Raw genomic sequence first — 18,680 nt, forward strand, 5'->3', positions numbered from 1 at the left:
GAAGTAAGTAGACGCGTTATGCAGCAGTGTCTGGGAACCTTTCTTAAGACACAGGTTGTGCATCTGCTGTCTGCTCCTTCTTCTTTGTCCCTCCCTCTGTTTTGCTACTTGGTAGGCAGGTGCTACCTTGTACCATGAGGGCAAGGGCCACTCAATAACAACACAATAGCTGCTGTTGTGAATTTTCTGTTACTCTCATTTCTACCTCATCTTAACTGAGATGCCCTGTGATAGAGTGGGGCATTTGAACCTGAGTCAGTGAGCTGTTTCTCAACACAATGCGAGGTTTCTGGGTCCCCTGCGTGCTCCTGCTGTACCTCATCAGCTCTTAGGTGTGAAGCATCCCTTAGAACTCTGATGAGGTGGCGTTGAAGGAGGGGAGCCACTCTAATGCAGCTTTTCGAACTCATCCATTCCAAAGATGGCTCAGGGCCTTTGCTAGATCCAGAGGCAGCTTGAGGGCGAAAGTCCAGGGCCCTGAGAGGGTGGAAGAGGTGACACTTCTAAGATCCAGGAAACCCCAGCCTCTGCCACAAGACTGGCTGCACAGCTACCCCTGTGGCAGGTGAAGGCAGTGCTCAGGTAGCCCTGGGACTCTTTCTAAACTTCTCTGGCCTGGCCCTCAATGTCCTCTGACAGACTCTAGCTTGCTGGGACACCTCTAAGGAAACTGCCAAGGGAACTGCAGAAGCAGGAGCAGGTGAGAAGTGCCCGGGTGTCTTCTTTCCATGGGGGAATTTGGAGAAGCATTCTGAGCCCAGCAAAGTGTCAGGCAGGCAAGGTAAGGCCTCACCTGATAGGAGGTGTATCCTCGTACCTAGTCTCAGCAAGGAAGGTTGCCAGCTTCATGGCTGTTTTGAGTTAAAAGGGCTGTAAGATCCTTGGTAAACGACCAGAGCCTGAATGTCACAGGGAAGAGGTTGGACTGGGACCCAATACAGCTGCCTATGTATCTGAGAAGACGCTATTTATAAACAGAGAAGATATTTATTGGCTGGACAATCCTGAGGAAGTCTCCCACTTCTCACTCTCGTTCATAAAGTGGGGATGATGATCACTACCTCTCAAGCTTACTGTAACATTGAATGAGGTAATGAATATGAAAACACTCAAAATCTATAAAGTATCTGCAAACCTGGAAGATTATAATTCTGCATTTGTACAGTAGAAATAACAGTACCATGGTTGCTATTAGTGCCCAGCCAAACCCCCTTTACTGGTCTGGTGCAACCCTCCATCCCTGTCCACCGGCTGCTGTGAGGTTTGGCTGGTAACAGTTCACAGTTATTCCCTCTGCAGAGACTTCCCCGGGAATGGAAGCTGCCTTGCTTGGGGCTTGCAGCCAATGCTTGTCTGACACAGGGGCAGGAAAGGCCAGTCCCCGACCTCAAGACAAGATGAACTCTGGTGTAGCACATGCTTCAGGGCTCCCTGTGAAATCAGGCCGCAGCTCAGCCACAGCTGACACCACAGCCTGGCTCCCTCCTTCCCCACCCCACTCTCCTTCCTTTTCTTTCTTCTGAGGGTTCTTCCCCAACAGAAGAAGATGTGCATGAAATCTGTCCCAGGCTCTGCTTTTAAGGAATCTGGTCCACTTGTCTGCCTTACAAAGTTGCTATGAAGGTTAAATAATATAATACAGATGAAGAGATTAGCCCAGTGCCTGGCATATATAGTGCATATCCAATTAATGTTAAAGATTGCCATTATCCATGAGACTGGAGCATCAGGAACATCTTAGTGTAATAGTGAGGTGTGGAAATCTGGTGAGTGAGTCAGCGGATTGAATTTTACATGCTTAGGGACTGGGGTGGGCAGAGAGAAGGGCAGCTGGGTTTCCTTGGGTATCACTGGTTGTCTCAGTTTTGGGCAGTAAGGGTCCTTTACACAGCTAGGGAAAAGTTCCAGTCATTACATACTTCTACCAGCAGAGGACGCCACTTCCATACAAATAAGTGTTTCCTCTGCTATCTGATGCAGTTTTCATCAAAGCAGTCTAGGCTGGCAGGAAAGATCAGGGACATGACAGAGCAGAAAGTGCCTTCAGATTTGCACAGATAATAGGAGAGGGCAGAACAGGAAGAAACAGTGAGTTAAGCTGTTCAGGAAGCTTCGTGGGAGGTGAGGCCTTGAGCAGGGCACTCTAGCACCAGAAGGAGTATTGAGTGGAGATGGCATTCCCAGGGAAGCCACTACCCTAGGCAAGGTGACCAGGGCCTGAGCCAGGGCCGTGGCAGGGAGGCAGCCACGAGAGGGTATGAAGGACACCAAACACAGGGACAGGACTGATTTCAGCTGAGAGGTCTAGGAGGAGATCATGGGCCCACCAACATGGGGTAGAAGTCAGGAAGGAGCACGTTTTTATAGGACAGAGCACACTTCTCCAACTGGTCTGACTGCCCTGTTACAATGTCCTCTGCAAGCCATCATTCTGTAGGATTCCTGTTTTGTGTGGATTCTAGAAACCAGTGAAATATTCAGAGGTGTTAATAGCATCAAGATTTCATTGGTTCTTTCCATTCTTTTTATTTTTATTTTTTGAGATGGGGTCTCAGTCCCTGCCCCAGGCTGGAGTGCAGTGGCACCATCACAGCTCACCACAGCCTCAACACCGCAGGGCTCAGGCGATCCTCCTGCCTCAGCCTCCTGAGTAGCTGAGACCATAGGTACGCACCACCATGCCTGGCTAATTTTACATATATACACATATATGTGTGTATATATAATTATATACATATATACACATATATACATATATAATTATATACATATATACACACATATATACATATATAATTATATACATATATACATATATACACACATATATACATATATAATTATATACATATATACACACATATATACATATATACGTGTGTGTATATATATGTGTGTGTATATATGTGTGTGTGTGTGTGTGTGTGTGTGTATATATACACACACACACACACACATATATATATATATATATATATATATATATATATATTTGAAGAGACAGGGTCTCCTTACGTTGTCCAGACTGATCTTGAACTCCCAGGCTCAAGCGATCCTCCTGTCTCAGTCTCCCAAAGTGCTGGGATTACAGACGTGAGCCACCGCGCCTGGCCAGCTTTTTCCGTTTTGAGTAGAGACGGCAAGAAGCGCCCCACAGCTTGCCCTTGCTTCGGAACTCGGGGTTGTGAATCAGTCAGGATAGAAATTAATGGTGCAGTGGGAATAAAGAGGAATGTTAGATGATCTCGCAGGGGTGGGGGAGAACCCAAAAAGAAAGAACGAACGTGAAGAAGGCTAGCTCTCCGAGACTGGGGTTCAGTCCTTGCTGGAGAAAGTGCGTTGCAGCCCATTGAGGGCAGAAGAGTTCTCTGGGTTGTCCCTGGACAGAACGGGGCCACAGTCAGAGAGCGAACATTGTGGGGAAGAGAACGGCAGGCCACGGCTCGGGGGCTGGAAGCCCCCTGCTGGGGTGCCCACAAAATTCCTCCGGAAGTTGCTGTTGGGGGATGCGCTGAACTCATGGCAAAGCCACCTAGGACTCACGCAGAACTTGCTGGGAAGCTGCCCACGGGGAAGTGCGCATGCGGGACTTCGCAGGAAACTGGCTGGGTCAAGTCGGCTCCACCAGGAATCCACCCAAGACGGTGCGGCTGAACTCGCCACTGGGAAACTAAGTGGGACACCCACAGAACTAGCCATGAAGATGCCTGCGGAAGTGCCCTGAAACTGAGCTGAGAACCCCGGGGGTTCAGAGTCCCAAAAGCAAGTAGGAAGGAAAGCTTAAAGAAACCGCAAGAGAAGTCTCTTCTTCTCTCTGTCCTCTAGCGCCCTCTACTGACACACTTTAACACTGTGCCCGCTGGCAAGGGAGAAACGTTTGGAGCCAGAGAGTAATAAACTGGTAACTGGTACAGGATGTTAGCCAACTCCAGTGGGGATGGGAGAGCTCTTCTATAAGCCCTTTTTGAAAAATAGTACTTGAGGACATAGTCCTGCCAGCTAAGAAACGAATCAAAATAAATAATTCAACAGAAAAAATGTAAAAGAAAAGGCAAAGAACAATCAAATCAATAAAACTAAATGAACGAAATAATTATAATTAATAATAATATGAAACACTAATCATTATTATTAAAATTAAATATAATAAATATTTCATGATTATAAATTGGGGTTTTTGTATCACAATTTACTTTGACAAAAACTGGGAGGTAGCAAAGAAAGAGTATACTATTAATAAAAAGTCAAAGGTGGCAAAATAGTATGCATGTATCTTATTGATCGATATGGCCTTATTCTTGATGTTGAGACATTTAGGCCGGGCGCGGTGGCTCACGCCTGTAATCCCAGCACTTTGGGAGGCTGAGGCGGGCAGATGGCCTGAGCTCACCAGTTCGAGACCAGCCTACGCCACACGGTGAAACTCCGTCTCTACTAAAATACAAAAAATTACCCGGGCCAGCCGCCCCTTCTGGGAAGTGGGGGGCGCCCCCGCCCGGCAGCCGCGCTGTCTGGGAGGTGGGGGGCGCCCCGTCTGGGAGGTGGGGGGCGCCTCTGCCCGGCCGCCCCGTCTGGTGGGTGGGGGGCCCCTCTGCCCGGCCGCCACGTCTGGGAAGTGAGGAGCCCCTCTGCTCGGCCGCCACCCCGTCTGGGAGATGTACCCAACAGCTCATTGAGAACGGGCCATGATGACGATGGCGGTTTTGTCGAATAGAAAAGGGGGAAATGTGGGGAAAAGAAAGAGAGATCAGATTGTTACTGTGTCTTTGTAGAAAGAAGTAGACATAGGAGACTCCATTTTGTTCTGTACTAAGAAAAATTCTTCTGCCTTGGGATGCTGTTAATCTATAACCTTACCCCCAACCCGGTGCTCTCTGAAACATGTGCTGTGTCAACTCAGGGTTAAATGGATTAAGGGCGGTGCAAGATGTGCTTTGTTAAACAGATGCTTGAAGGCAGCATGCTCTTTAAGAGTCATCACCACTCCCTAATCTCAAGCACCCAGGGACACAAACACTGCGGAAGGCCGCAGGGTCCTCTGCCTAGGAAAACCAGAGACCTTTGTTCACATGTTTATCTGCTGACCTTCTCTCCACTATTGTCCTATGTCCCTGCCAAATCCCCCTCTCCGAGAAACACCCAAGAATGATCAATAAATACTAAAAAATTAAAAAAAAAAATTAGCCAGGCGTGGCAGCGTATGCCTGTAATCCCAGCTACTTGGAAGGCTGAGACAGGAGAATCACTTGAACCTGGGAGGCGGAGGTTGCAGTGAGCCGAAAGCGTGCCACTGCACTCCAGCCTGGGCGACAGAGCGAGACTCCATCTAAAAAAAAAAAAAAAAGGAAGTTAAGAGATTTTAAAAATAAAAGGTATCAGCCAGGTGCAGTAGTTCACCCCTATAATCCCAGCATTTTGGAAGGCCAAGGTGGGAGGATTGCTTGAGCCCAGGAGTTTGAGACCAGCCTGGGCAACATATTGAGAACCACCCCCCACCCCCATCATCTCTACAAAGAAGATAAGTTGCCGGGCAAGATGGTGCGTGCCAAGCTGGTAGTCCCAGTTCCTCGGAGGTTTGAGCCCAGGAAGTCAAGCCTGCAGTGAGCCAAAATTGAGTCACTGCACTCCAGCCTGGGTAACAGGGAAAGAACCTGTCTCAAAAATAAAAAGATAAAAAATAAATAAAAGGTATCTATCTGCTAATAGAATAAAAGCTGAATGGAAAATTCCCAAGAACCTAGAGAGAAACAGTAAGAAAAAAATGGATTAATATAGCAAAAGACAAGAAAATAATAAAGAGGAACAAAAGATATATAATGTGTAACATAAAATTACAGTAGGTAAATCATGCTAGTAATGATAAGCAATGTGAATGTTTTTATAACACAGGTTTAAAGCAAAATATTTTTGAATGGTTACAAAATAATAATATAGGCAAAGATATACAAAGTAGATGAAATTTACACAAAAAACAGAACGTAAAATTTAAGGCAAAAAAGCAATGGCTGGGAAATAGAAGGCATAAAATATTCACCATGTGTTTATAACCATTATAAACCTTAAGACATTAAATAATGCTATCTCAAAAGATAAAATGTGAAATATATCAAAAATTCAGGAGTTGCCTAAACCACAAATCATATAGGAGAAGAGAAATTTTTAAATACTGCTCTCAGCTGTCGAAGATTGAGTTTTTGAAAGAATAAACTAAGATACAGAAATGGCAGCTTCTGGCAATAGCAAATTAGCTAATTTGGACCAACCCTCCTGCTAATGACAGCGAGGTGAGCTGAATGCTTGCTTGAAAGCATAGGAGCCCTGACAAAATAGTACAGAATCCTGGGCTAAGATCCGGAAGAAAGCAGATATCCTGACAGGTGAGCTGCATTTGGGCCACTTTTGCCCTAACAATATTTGCCAATCAAGAAAAGACAGCTGAGAGGTTGAACATTATTCATGAGAGCCACATGGGGTTAGGGGATAAAAGCTGGAGTCTCCAGGCGCGGTGGCTCATGCCTGTAATCCCAACACTTTGGGAGGCTGAGGCGGGTGGATCACAAGGTCAGGAGTTCGAGACCAGCCTGACCAACATGGTGAAACCCCATCTCTATTAAAAATACAAAATTATCTGCATATAGTGGCGCATGCCTGTAATCCCAGCTACTCATGAGGCTGAGGCAGGAGAATAGCTTGAACCTGGGAGGCGGAGATTGCAGTGAGCCAAGATCACACCACTGCATTCCAGCCTGGGTGACAGAGCGAGACTCCGTCTAAAAAAAAAAAAAAAAAAAAATTGGCGTCTAGAACCCACCAAGGTGGGGGCCCTGATAACACCCCACACCCCGCCCTGACACATACTGTGGGTTGGAATCCAAAACAGCTGCATCCCAAGAGCAGGTCATCTATTCCCTGCATGCTGCAGCCCAGCTTCCAGTCATCTGGGCGGCCCAGAAAAACCTCAATTTTTAAAGCTGGATTAAACTTACTCCAGACTGCCAACTGCCAGGACTCCTAGGCTTGTTAGGCTTGGAAGAAGCAAATAAAAATCATCTCTGGAAGAAAATGACATCATCCCAGGCCTCAATTATTCCTACAGTTTTGCAAGCACAATGTCCCGAACATAATAAAAAAACAACTGGGGGCGTTCTGCTCCCACTTAAAAAATCCTGCGAGAACATGGCTCTCATTATAACATCACGTGACAGCTGGAACACCTACAGCAGCATAGTTTTTAAAAGCCATCAGAGAGCAGAAGTGAGGCTGCAAACAGAACAAAGCAAAACAAAAATAAGTTAATTAAAATTCCAGAAAGTAATAAGTAATTCAAAGTAATAAGTCATTCCTACAGCCACTTTCAGAGGAGGGAAAGGAGGCCACCCTTGATCAGGGTAAAAAGAAACCAGTGTGGGCTAGCATACTGGGCCAGGGTCCCAACAAGCCCCAGCCGTGAAGAGAGTCTGCACCTGCTCACCAAGCCGCACCACAGACCTTCCCAGGGTGTGAAAGTTGAGGGCAGAGAATCGAGAGACTCTCTCCTCAGGCGGACACACACAGGGCCTGCTGAGGACAGGGTCGTTAACTGAGAGAAACCCCCTGAGAAACTGGGCCCTCTCGGAGGCTGCCTGAGATGGGACAGGACGGGAGGGCTGAGAAAGACCTTCCTGAGGAAAGACACGCAGAATCTGCTCAAGCTGGGAACAGGAAAGGAGAACTGAGAAAGCCGCTCACAGACACTCTGGTCTTTCAGTGAATATACTGACTTGGCGCTCCACCGCTAGGGACAGGAATCAGGGTGGAGAGAGATCTCCCAAAGCACAGAAGGCCAGGGGCTGGATTACAGAGCAAAGAAATCTTCCCAAAGATCCAAAAGCTAGCAGCCAATCTTTAGAGTCAGGTGGCATATGCCCACAGTTCAAAAAGCTAGCAGCTGGACTGTACAGCATAAAGAAATTTCTGAGGCCAGGCACGGTGGCTCGTGCCTGTAATCCCAGCACTTTGGGAGGCCAAGTCTGGTGGATCACGAGGTCAGGAGTTTGAGACCAGCCTGGCCAACACAGTGAAACCCCGTCTCTACTAAAAATATAAAATTCAGCCAGGTGCGGTGGCATGCATCTGTAGTCCCAGCTACTTGGGAGGCTGAGGCAGGAGAATCGCTTGAACCCAGGAGGCAGAGGTTGCGGTAAGCCCAAGTCGCGCCACTGCACTGCAGCCTGGGTGACAGAGCGAGACTCCATCTCAAAAAAAAAAAAAAAAAAATTTTAGACGTGTGAAGAATTTTCCACAGACTAGCCTCTGATGCCATATGTTTCAAACCTTGTCACTCCTCAATGATTTTAGGTCTAATGTTTAAGTCTTTAATCCATCTTGAATTAATTTTGTATAAGGTGTAAGGAAGGGATCCAGTTTCAGCTTTCTACATATGGCTAGCCAGTTTTCCCAGCACCATTTATTAAATAGGGAATCCTTTCCCCATTTCTTGTTTTTGTCAGGTTTGTCAAAGATCAGATGATTGTAGATGTGTGGTATTATTTCTGAGGCCTCTGTTCTGTTCCATTAGTCGATCTCTCTGTTTTGGTACCAGTACCATGCTGTTTTGGTTACTGTAGCCTTGTAGTATAGTTCAAAGTCAGGTAGCATGATGCCTCCAGCTTTGTTCTTTTGGCTTAGGATTGTCTTGGCAATGCAGGCTCTTTTTTGGTTCCATATGAACTTTAAAGTAGTTTTTTCCAATTCTGTGAAGAAAGTCATTGGTAGCTTGATGGGGATGTCATTGAATCTATAAATTACCTTGGGCAGTATGGCCATTTTCACTATATTGATTCTTCCTATCCATGAGCATGGAATGTTCCTCAATTTGTTTGTGTCCTCTTTTATTTTGTTGAGCAGTGGTTTGTGGTTCTCCTTGAAGAGGTCCTTCACATCCCTTGTAAGTTGGATTCCCAGGTATTTTATTCTCTTTGTAGCAATTGTGAATGGGAGTTCATTCATGATTTGGCTCTCTGTCTGCTGTTGGTGTATAGGAATGCTTGTGATTTTTGCACATTGATTTTGTATCCTGAGATTTTGCTGAAGTTGCTTATCAGCTTAAGGAGATTTTGGGCTGAGACAATGGAGTTTTCTAAATACACAATCACGTCATCTGCAAACAGGGACAATTTGACTTCTTCTTTTCCTAATTGAATATCCTTTATTTCTTTCTCTTGCGTGATTGCCCTGGCCAGAACTTCCAACACTATGTTGAATAGGAGTGGTGAGAGAGGGCATCCTTGTCTTGTGCCACTGTTCAAAGGGAATGCTTCCAGTTTTTGCCTGCCCAGTGTGATATTGGCTGTGGGTTTGTCATAAATAGCTCTTATTATTTTGAGATACGTTCCATCAACACCTAGTTTATTGAGAGTTTTTAGCATGAAGGGCTGTTGAATTTTGTCAAAGGCCTTTTCTGCATCTATTGAGATAATCATGTGGTTTTTGTCCTTGGTTCTGTTTATGTGATGGATTATGTTTATTGATTTGCGTATGTTGAACCAGCCTTGCATCCTAGGGATGAAGCTGACTTGATCGTGATGGAAAAGCTTTTTGATGGGCTGCTGGATTCGGTTTGCCAGTATTTTACTGAGGATTTTTGCACCAATGTTAATCAGGGATATTTGTCTAAAATTCTCTTTTTTTGTTGTGTCTCTGCCAGGCTTTGGTATCAGGATGATGCTGGCCTCATAAAATGAGTTAGGGAGGATTCCCTCTTTTTCTATTGATTGGAATAGTTTCAGAAGGAATGGTACCAGCTCCTCCTTGTACCTCTGGTAGAATTCGGCTATGAGTCCATCTGGTCCTGGACTTTTTTTGGTTGGTAGGCCACTAATTATTGCCTCAATTTCAGAGCCTCTTATTGGTCTATTCAGAGATTCAACTTCTTCCTGGTTTAGTCTTGGGAGGGTGTATGTGTCCAGGAATTTATCCATTTCTTCTAGATTTTCTAGTTTATTTGCGTAGGGGTGTTTATAATATTCTCTGATGGTAGTTTGTATTTCTATGGGATCAGTGGTGATATCCCCTTTATCATTTTTTATTGTATCTATTTGATTCTTCTCTCTTTTCTTCTTTATTAGTCTTGCTAACAGTCTATCAATTTTGTTTATCTTTTCAAAAAACAAGCTCCTGGATTCATTGATTTTTTTTGAAGGGTTTTTTGTGTCTCTATCTCCTTCAGTTCTGCTCTGACCTTAGTTATTTCTTGCCTTCTGCTAGTTTTCGAATTTGTTTGCTCTTGTTTCTCTAGTTCTTTTAATTGTGATGTTAGGGTGTCAATTTTAGATCTTTCCTGCTTTCTCTTGTGGGCATTTAGTGCTATAAATTTCCCTCTACACACTGCTTTAAATGTGTCCCAGAGATTCTGGTACGTTGTATCTTTGTTCTCATTGGTTTCAAAGAACATCTTTATTTCTGCCTTCATTTCGTTATTTACCCAGTAGTCATTCAGGAGCAGGTTGTTCATTTTCCATGAAGTTGTGCAGTTTTGAGTGAGTTTCTTAATCCTGAATTCTAATTTGATTGCACTGTGGTCTGAGAGACAGTTTGTTGTGATTTATGTTCTTTTACATTTGCTGAGGAGTGCTTTACTTCCAACTATGTGGTCAATTTTGGAAAAAGTGCAATGTGGTGCTTAGAAGAATGTATATTCTGTTGATTTGGGGTGGAGAATTCTGTAGATGTCTATTAGGTCTGCTTGGTGCAGAGCTGAATTCAAGTCCTGGATATCCTTGTTAACTTTCTGTCTCATTGATCTGTCTAATATTGACAGTGGGGTGTTAAAGTCTCCCATTATTATTGTGTGGGAGTCTAAGCCTCTTTGTAGGTCTCTAAGGACTTGCTTTATGAATCTGGGTGCTCCTGAATTGGGTGCATATATATTTAGAATAGTTAGTTCTTCTTTTTGAATTGATCCCTTTACCATTATGTAATGGCCTTCTTTGTCTCTTTTGATCTTTGTTGGTTTAAAGTCTGTTTTATCAGAGACTAGGATTGTAACCCCTGCTTTTTTTTTTTTTTCTTTCCATTTGCTTGGTAGATCTTCCTCTATCCCTTTATTTTGAGCCTATGTGTGTCTCTGCTCGTGAGATGGGTCTCCTGAATACAGCACACTGACTATCCAATTTGCCAGTCTGTGTCTTTTAATTGGGGCATTTAGCCCATTTACATTTAAGGTTAATATTGTTATGTGTGAATTTGATCCCACCATTATGATGTTAGCTGGTTATTTTGCCCGTTAGTTGATGCAGATTCTTGCTAGCATCAATAGTCTTTACAATTTGGCATGTTTCTGCAGTGGCTGGTACCGGTTGTTCCTTTCTATGTTTAGTGCTTCCTTCAGGAGCTTTTATAAGGCAGGCCTGGTGGTGACAAAATCTCTCAGCATTTGCTTGTCTGTAAAGGATTTTATTTCTCCTTCACTTATGAAGCTTAGTGTGGCTGGATATGAAACTGCAGGTTGAAAATTATTTTCTTTAAGAATGTTGTATATTGGCCCCCACTCTCTTCTGGCTTGTAGAGTTCTGTCAAGAGATTCGCTGTTAGTCTGATGGGCTTCCCTTTGTGGGTAACCCAACCTTTCTCTCTGGCTGCCCTTAACACTTTTTCCTTCATTTCAACCTTGGTGAATCTGACAGTTATGTGTCTTGGGGTTGCTCTTCTCGAGCAGTATCTTTGTAATGTTCTGTGTATTTCCTGAATTTGAATGTTGGCCTGCCTTGCTAGGTTGGGGAAGTTCTCCTAGATAATACCCTGAAGACTGTTTTCCAACTTGGTTCCATTCTCCCCATCACTTTCAGGTACACCAATCAAACGTAGATTTGGTCTTTTCACATAGTCCCATATTTCTTGGAGGCTTTGTTCATTTCTTTTTACTCTTTTTTCTCTAAATTTCTCCTCTCACTTTATTTCATTAATTCATCGCCAAGTCAATCCTAAGCCAAAAGAACAAAGCTGGAGGCATCACACTACCTGACTTCAAACTATACCACAAGGCTACAGTAACCAAAACAACATGGTACTGGTACCAAAACAGAGATATAGATCAATGGAACAGAACAGAGCCCTCAGAAATAACGCTGCATATCTACAACTATCTGATCTTTGACAAACCTGAAAAAAACAAGCAATGGGGAAAGGATTCCCTATTTAATAAATGGTGCTGGGAAAACTGGCTAGCCATATGTAGAAAGCTGAAACTGGATCCCTTCCTTACACCTTATACAAAAATTAATTCAAGATGGATTAAAGACTTAAACGTTAGACCTAAAACCATAAAAACCCTAGAAGAAAACCTAGGCATTACCATTCAGGACATAGGCATGGGCAAGGACTTCATGTCTAAAACACCAAAAGCAATGGCAACAAAAGCCAAAATTGACAAATGGGGTCTAATTAAACTAAAGAGCTTCTACACAGCAAAAGAAACTACCATCAGAGTGAACAGGCAACCTACAAAATGGGAGAAAATTTTCACAACCTACTCATCTGACAAAGGGCTAATATCCAGAATCTACAATGAACTCAAACAAATTTACAAGAAGAAAACAAACAACCCCATCAAAAAGTGGGTGAAGGACATGAACAGACACTTCTCAAAAGAAGACATTTATGCAGCCAAAAAACATGAAAAAATGCTCACCATCACTGGCCATCAGAGAAATGCAAATCAAAACCACAATGGGATACCATCTCACACCAGTTAGAATGGCAATCATTAAATAGTCAGGAAACAACAGGTATTGGAGAGGATGTGGAGAAGTAGGAACACTTTTACACTGTTGGTGGGACTGTAAACTAGTTCAACCCTTGTGGAAGTCAGTGTGGCGATTCCTCAGGGATCTAGAACTAGAAATACCATTTGACCCAGCCATCCCATTACTGGGTATATACCCAAAGAACTATAAATCACGCTGCTATAAAGACATATGCACACGTATGTTTATTGCGGCACTATTCACAATAGCAAAGACTTGGAACCAACCCAAATGTCCAACAATGATAGACTGGATTAAGAAAATGTGGCACATATACACCATGGAATACTATGCAGCCATAAAAAATGATGAGTTCATGTCCTTTGTAGGGACATGGATGAAATTGGAAATCATCATTCTCAGTAAACTATCACAAGAACAAAAAATCAAACACCACATATTCTCACTCATAGGTGGGAATTGAACAATGAGAACACATGGACACAGGAAGGGGAACATCACACTCTGGGGACTGTTGTGGGGTGGGGGGAGGGGGGAGGCATAGCTTTAGGAGATATACCTAATGCTAAATGACGAGTTAATGGGTGCAGCACACCAGCATGGCACATGTATACAAATGTAACTAACCTGCACATTGTGCACATGTACCCTAAAACTTAAAGTATCATAATAATAATAAAAAAATTCGATCTTCCATCACTGATACCCTTTCTTCCAGTTAATCAAATCGGCTATTGAAGCTTTTGCATGCGTCATGTAGTTCTCGTGCCATGGTTTTCAGCTCCATCAGGTCATTTAAGGGCTTCTCTACACTGTTTATTCTAGTTAGCCATTCGTCTAATATTTTTTCAAGGTTTTTAGCTTCCTTGCAATGGGTTTGAACATCCTCCTTTAGCTCAGAGAAGTTTGTTATTACCGACCTTCTGAAGCCTACTTCTGTCAGCTCATCAAAGTCATTCTCCATCTAGCTTTGTTCCATTGCTGGTGACAAGCTGTGATCCTTCGGAGGAGAAGAGGTGCTCTGGTTTTTAGAATTTTCAGCTTTTCTGCTCTGGTTTCTCCTCATCTTTGTGGTTTTATCTACCTTTGGTCTTTGATGCTGGTGACCTACAGATGGGGTTTTGGTGTGGATGTCTTTTTTGTTGATGTTGCTATCCCTTTCTGTTTGTTAGTTTTCCTTCTAACAGTCAGGTCCCTCAGCTGCAGGTCTGTTGGAGTTTGCTGGAGGTCCACTCCATACCCTGTTTGCCTGGGTATCACCAGTAGAGGCTGTAGAACAGCAAATATTGCAGAACAGCAAATATTGCTGCCTGATCCTTCCTCTAGAATCTTCGTCCCAGAGGGACACCCTCCTGTATGAGGTGTCAGTCAGCCCCTACTGGGAGGTATCTCCCAGTTAGGCTACATGGGGGTCAGGGACCCACTTGAGGAGGCAGTCTGTCCATTCTCAGAGCTCAAACACCATGCTGGAAGAACCACTGCTCTCTTCAGAGCTGTCAGACAGGGACGTTTAAGTCTGCAGAAGTTTCTGCTGCCTTTTGTTCAGCTATGCCCTGCCCCCAGGGGTGGGCTCTATAGAGGCAGCAGGCCTTGCAGAGCTGCGGTGGGCTCTGCCCAGTTCGAGCTTCCCTGACCACTTTGTTTACCTACTCAAGCCTCAGCAATGGTGGATGCCCCTCCCCCTGCTAGGCTGCTGACTCACAGGTCAATCTCAGACTGCTGCTCTAACAGTGAGCAAGTCTCCGTGGGCATGGGACCCACTGAGCCAGGCACGGGATATAATCTCCTGGTATGCCATTTGCTAAGACCATTTGAAATGTGCAGTATTTGGGTGGGAGTGTCTCGATTTTCCAGGTACAGTCTGTCACGGCTTCCCTCGGCTAGGTAAGGGAAATCCCCTGACCCCTTGCACTTCCCAGGTGAGGTGATGCCCTGCCCTGCTTTGGCTCATCCTCCATGGGCTGCACCCACTGTCTAACCTGTCCCAATGAGATGAACCAGGTACTTCAGTTGGAAATGCAGAAATCACCCTCTTCTGCACCAATCACACTGGGAGCTGCAGACCGGAGGTGTTCCTATTTGGCCATCTTGGAATGGGGACTCACATTTTTGCTTTAATGTCTTCTACAGAACTAGGTCCTTTTGGTGTTTTGGAGTTTTTTTCTGTTTTTTGTTTGTTTGTTTTTGTTTTTTTGAAGGATTCTTGTCCTTTTGATCTTGGTGTTGATGATTGTTTTGAGTCCTTTCCATTCTGATTTGACTTCTGTGCATTTTTGGCTGGAGTATCTCATATAGATTTCTTCACTGGCACTTTTTCTTCAGTTTCCTTATCATCAAAATCATCATCTTCTTCTTCTTCATCTTCATCTTCATCATCATTTGCATCAGCAGCAAGTTTTACTTTTTTCTCTGGAAACTTGCTACCACCTCCAGGGGCAGACCGCTTTCCAGATATACTTAAGAGTTTCACATCCTCCTCCTCTTCATCTTCTGGCTCTGCATCTTCCTCCTAAGTGCTGTCCGCTAATATGCCCTGAACCACACTTCAGCTGTAAGACCACAGGTGGTGTGATTTCAAAGCCCCCAGAGGAAACCATTGGCTGTATAGACATTTTCAAAGTTGACAGTGTTACTTTAACTGGAATGCCTTCATAATTCATTGCCTCTGCTTCAACAATGTGCAATTCATCCTTTGTAGCAGCCCCTAAACTGGCCGTTATTAAAGATAACTGGTGCTCATTTTCATCATTATCCACCTTAAAGTGATAATCTTTGTCAACCTTTAGTTCACAACCAAAAAGATAGCTCTGGGGCCTCAGGGGGCTCATGTCCACATTCAAGTTTTAAAATTAGTTTACAGCAGTTCAGTTAGATCTTCAGGATCCACTTCTAATTCTGGTTATCTTGCTATTTCCATGTATGAAGTCACTTCCTCCAATGAAGTGTTAAGCCCCTCACAGTCATTCATGAAGTTGAAAACAACTTTTTCCAAACTCTTGTTAATGTTGATATTCTAACCTCTCATGAATCACAAATGTTCTTAATGGCATCCAGAATGGTGAATCCTTTCCAGAAGATTTACATTTACTTTGCCCAGATCCATCAGAAGAATCACTATCTATGGCAGCTATAGCCTAACAAAATGTATTTCTTAAATAATAAGACTTGAAAATTGAAATTATTTCTTGATCCATGGGCTGCAGAATGGATGTTGTGCTAGTGGGCATGAAAACAACATTCATCTCCTTGTACATCTCCATCAGAACTCTTGGGTGACCAGGCTTATTGTCAATGAGCAATAATATTTTGAAATGAATCTTTTTTTCTGAGTAGCATGTCTCAATAGTGAGCTTAAAATATTCAGTAAACTATGCTGTAAACAGATGTCCTGTCATCCAGGCTTTGTTGTTCAATTTATAGAGCACAGGCAGATCAGATTTAGCATGATTCTTAAAAGCTCTAGAATTTCCAAAATGGTAAATAGCATTGGCTTCAACTTAAAGCCACCAGCTGCATTAGCCCCTAACAAGAGAGTCAGCTGTCCTTTGAAGCTTTGAAGCTAGGCATTGACTTCTCCTCTCTAACTGTGAAAGTCCCAGATGGTATCTCCTTTCAATAGAAGCCTGTTTTATCTACATTGAAAAGCTGTTGTTTAGTGTAGCCACCTTCATCAATGATCTTAGCTAGATCTTCTGGATAACTTGCTGCAGCTTCTACATCAACACTTGCACTTTTATGTTATGGAGATGGCTTCTTCCCTTAAACCTCATGAACCAACTTCTGCTAGCTTCAGACTTTTCTTCTGCAGCTTCCTGACCTCTCTCAGCCTTCCTCCATAGTACAGAAGAGAGTTAGCCTTGTTCTGAATTAGGCTTTGGCTTCGGGAATGTCGTGGCTGGTTTGATCTATCCAGACCACTCAAACTTTCTCCACATCAGCAATAAAGTGGTTTTGCTTTATGTGTTCACTGGAGTAGCACTTTTAATTTTCTTCAAGAAATTTTTCTGTGCATTTAAAACTTGGCTGTTTGGTACAAGAGGACCAGCCTTTAGCCCATCTCAGCCTTTGACATGTCTTCCTCACTAACCTTAATCATTTCTAGCATTTTATTTAAAGCAAGAGACATATGACTCTTCCTTTCACTAGAACACTTAGAGGCTATTGTTGTAAGATTATCAATTGGCCTAATTTCAATGTTTTCATGTCTCAGGGAATAGGGAGGCCCGAGGAAAAGAGAGATGGGGAATAGCCAGTTGGTGGAGGAGTGAGAACACACACAGATGGATCAATTAAGTTTGCTGTCTTTTCATGGCACCCCAAAACAATTACAATAGTAACATCAAAGATCACTGATCACAGATCACAATAACAGATATGCTACTACTAATAATAAAGTTTGAAATGTTTTAAGAATTATCAAAATGTGACACAGAGACACAAAGTAAGCATGTGCTACTGGAAAAATGGTGCCAAAAGATTTGCTTGACACAGGGTTGCCACACACCTTCAATTTGTACAAAATGTAATATCTGTGAAGCACAATAAAATAAAGTGCAATAAAATGAGATATGCCTGTGTTGGAAGAAAAAACCTGCCAACTAAGAATGCTAGATCCAACAAAACTGTCCTTCAAAAACAAAGATGAAACTACAACTTTCCCAGATAAATAAAATTTGAGGGAGTTTATCACCACTAGTCCTGACCTACAAGAAATGCTGAAGGGAGTCCCTGAAGTTGAGGTAAAGGGATAAAATGCAATTCAAAAAAAAAAAAAAAGAAAATATTAAATTCTCTGGTAAATATATAGATAAATATAGAATCTTATAGTATTGTAATGTGTGTAAATCTCTTCTAAATCTCATAGAATTCAAAAAACAAGAGCATAGAAAGTAATTATAAATCTATGGTAATGGAAATGCAATATAAAAAAGGTAATTTGAGTCATCAGTAACATAAAGGTGGGGTGGACTGAGATGTAAAGAAGCAGAGTTTTAGATGCAATTGAAGCTAAGTTGTTATCAGCTTAAAATAGATTGTTATGATATTACCCATATTCTTCCAGTCTTCTGCCAAAAGATCTGAATCTACAATTGTCCCAATGGTACTGAATTACTTATCTGATGATTAAGAATGAAAGAGCTGTTTTCTTTGCAGTCCAAAGGCAAACTTCTGTAGGGAATTCTAGCTAGGGAAAGTGTTATACCCTCTTCTTATTAGTTTCCCCCAGGGAGGAAAGAGTGTGTCTATGGAGAAATCTAATTACAACTTTCTTTGCCCTTTTTGAAATACAAAGGGACAGATTTTCCCCTAATTTATCTATGGAGACACACCTATGTAAGAGAACAGGCAAACAAGTAAGCAAGCAAGCAGTTTTTCCGAATTAAGGGGCTTTAATCAGGGAACCACCACATGGTACTCATTAAAAGTAGATTGTTAAAACATTAAGAGGTTATGTTTCACCTAATTGCAATGGTTACCACAAAGACAGTAACTATAGAATGTAAGTGCTATGATTTGAATATGGTTTATCCCCCACTGAAACTCATGTTAAGGCTTGTTCCCCATATAATGGTGTTGAGAACTGGTGGGACCTTTAAGAGGCATTTGGGTCATAAGCCATCTGTCCTTATGAAGGGATGAATGCCATTTCACAGGAGTGAATTATTGCTCTTCAGTGACTGGATTAGTTACCACAAGAGTGGGTTGTTATAAAGTGAGGTCACCCCTCATGTTTTCTCTCCGTGTGTGTACCCGCTCAGTGCTCTCACATGCATAACCACCATGTGATGCCATCCTCCATGTTATGACACAGCATGAGGCCCTCGTCAGATGCAGCTGTTTGATCTTGAACTTCCCAGCATCAAGAACTGTGAGCTAAACAAACCTCTTTTTAAAAAATAAATTACCTGGTCTCGAGTATTCTGTTATAGCAACAGA

General features: G+C 43.0%; 1 protein-coding gene and 1 pseudogene across 4 annotated transcripts in view; one reads left to right on the forward strand and one right to left on the reverse strand.

The window, feature by feature from the left end:
• The window catches only part of CHIT1 (chitinase 1), a 61,786-nt gene that overhangs the window by 3,101 nt on the left and 40,005 nt on the right, over nt 1–18,680 (forward strand). The gene's annotated exons all lie outside the window — the stretch shown is intronic.
• On the reverse strand, nt 14,793–15,622 carry LOC104004695 (nucleophosmin-like; annotated as a pseudogene).

Source organism: Pan troglodytes, chromosome 1 (genome assembly GCF_028858775.2).
Source record: "Pan troglodytes isolate AG18354 chromosome 1, NHGRI_mPanTro3-v2.0_pri, whole genome shotgun sequence".
NCBI classification, from domain to species: domain Eukaryota; kingdom Metazoa; phylum Chordata; class Mammalia; order Primates; family Hominidae; genus Pan; species Pan troglodytes.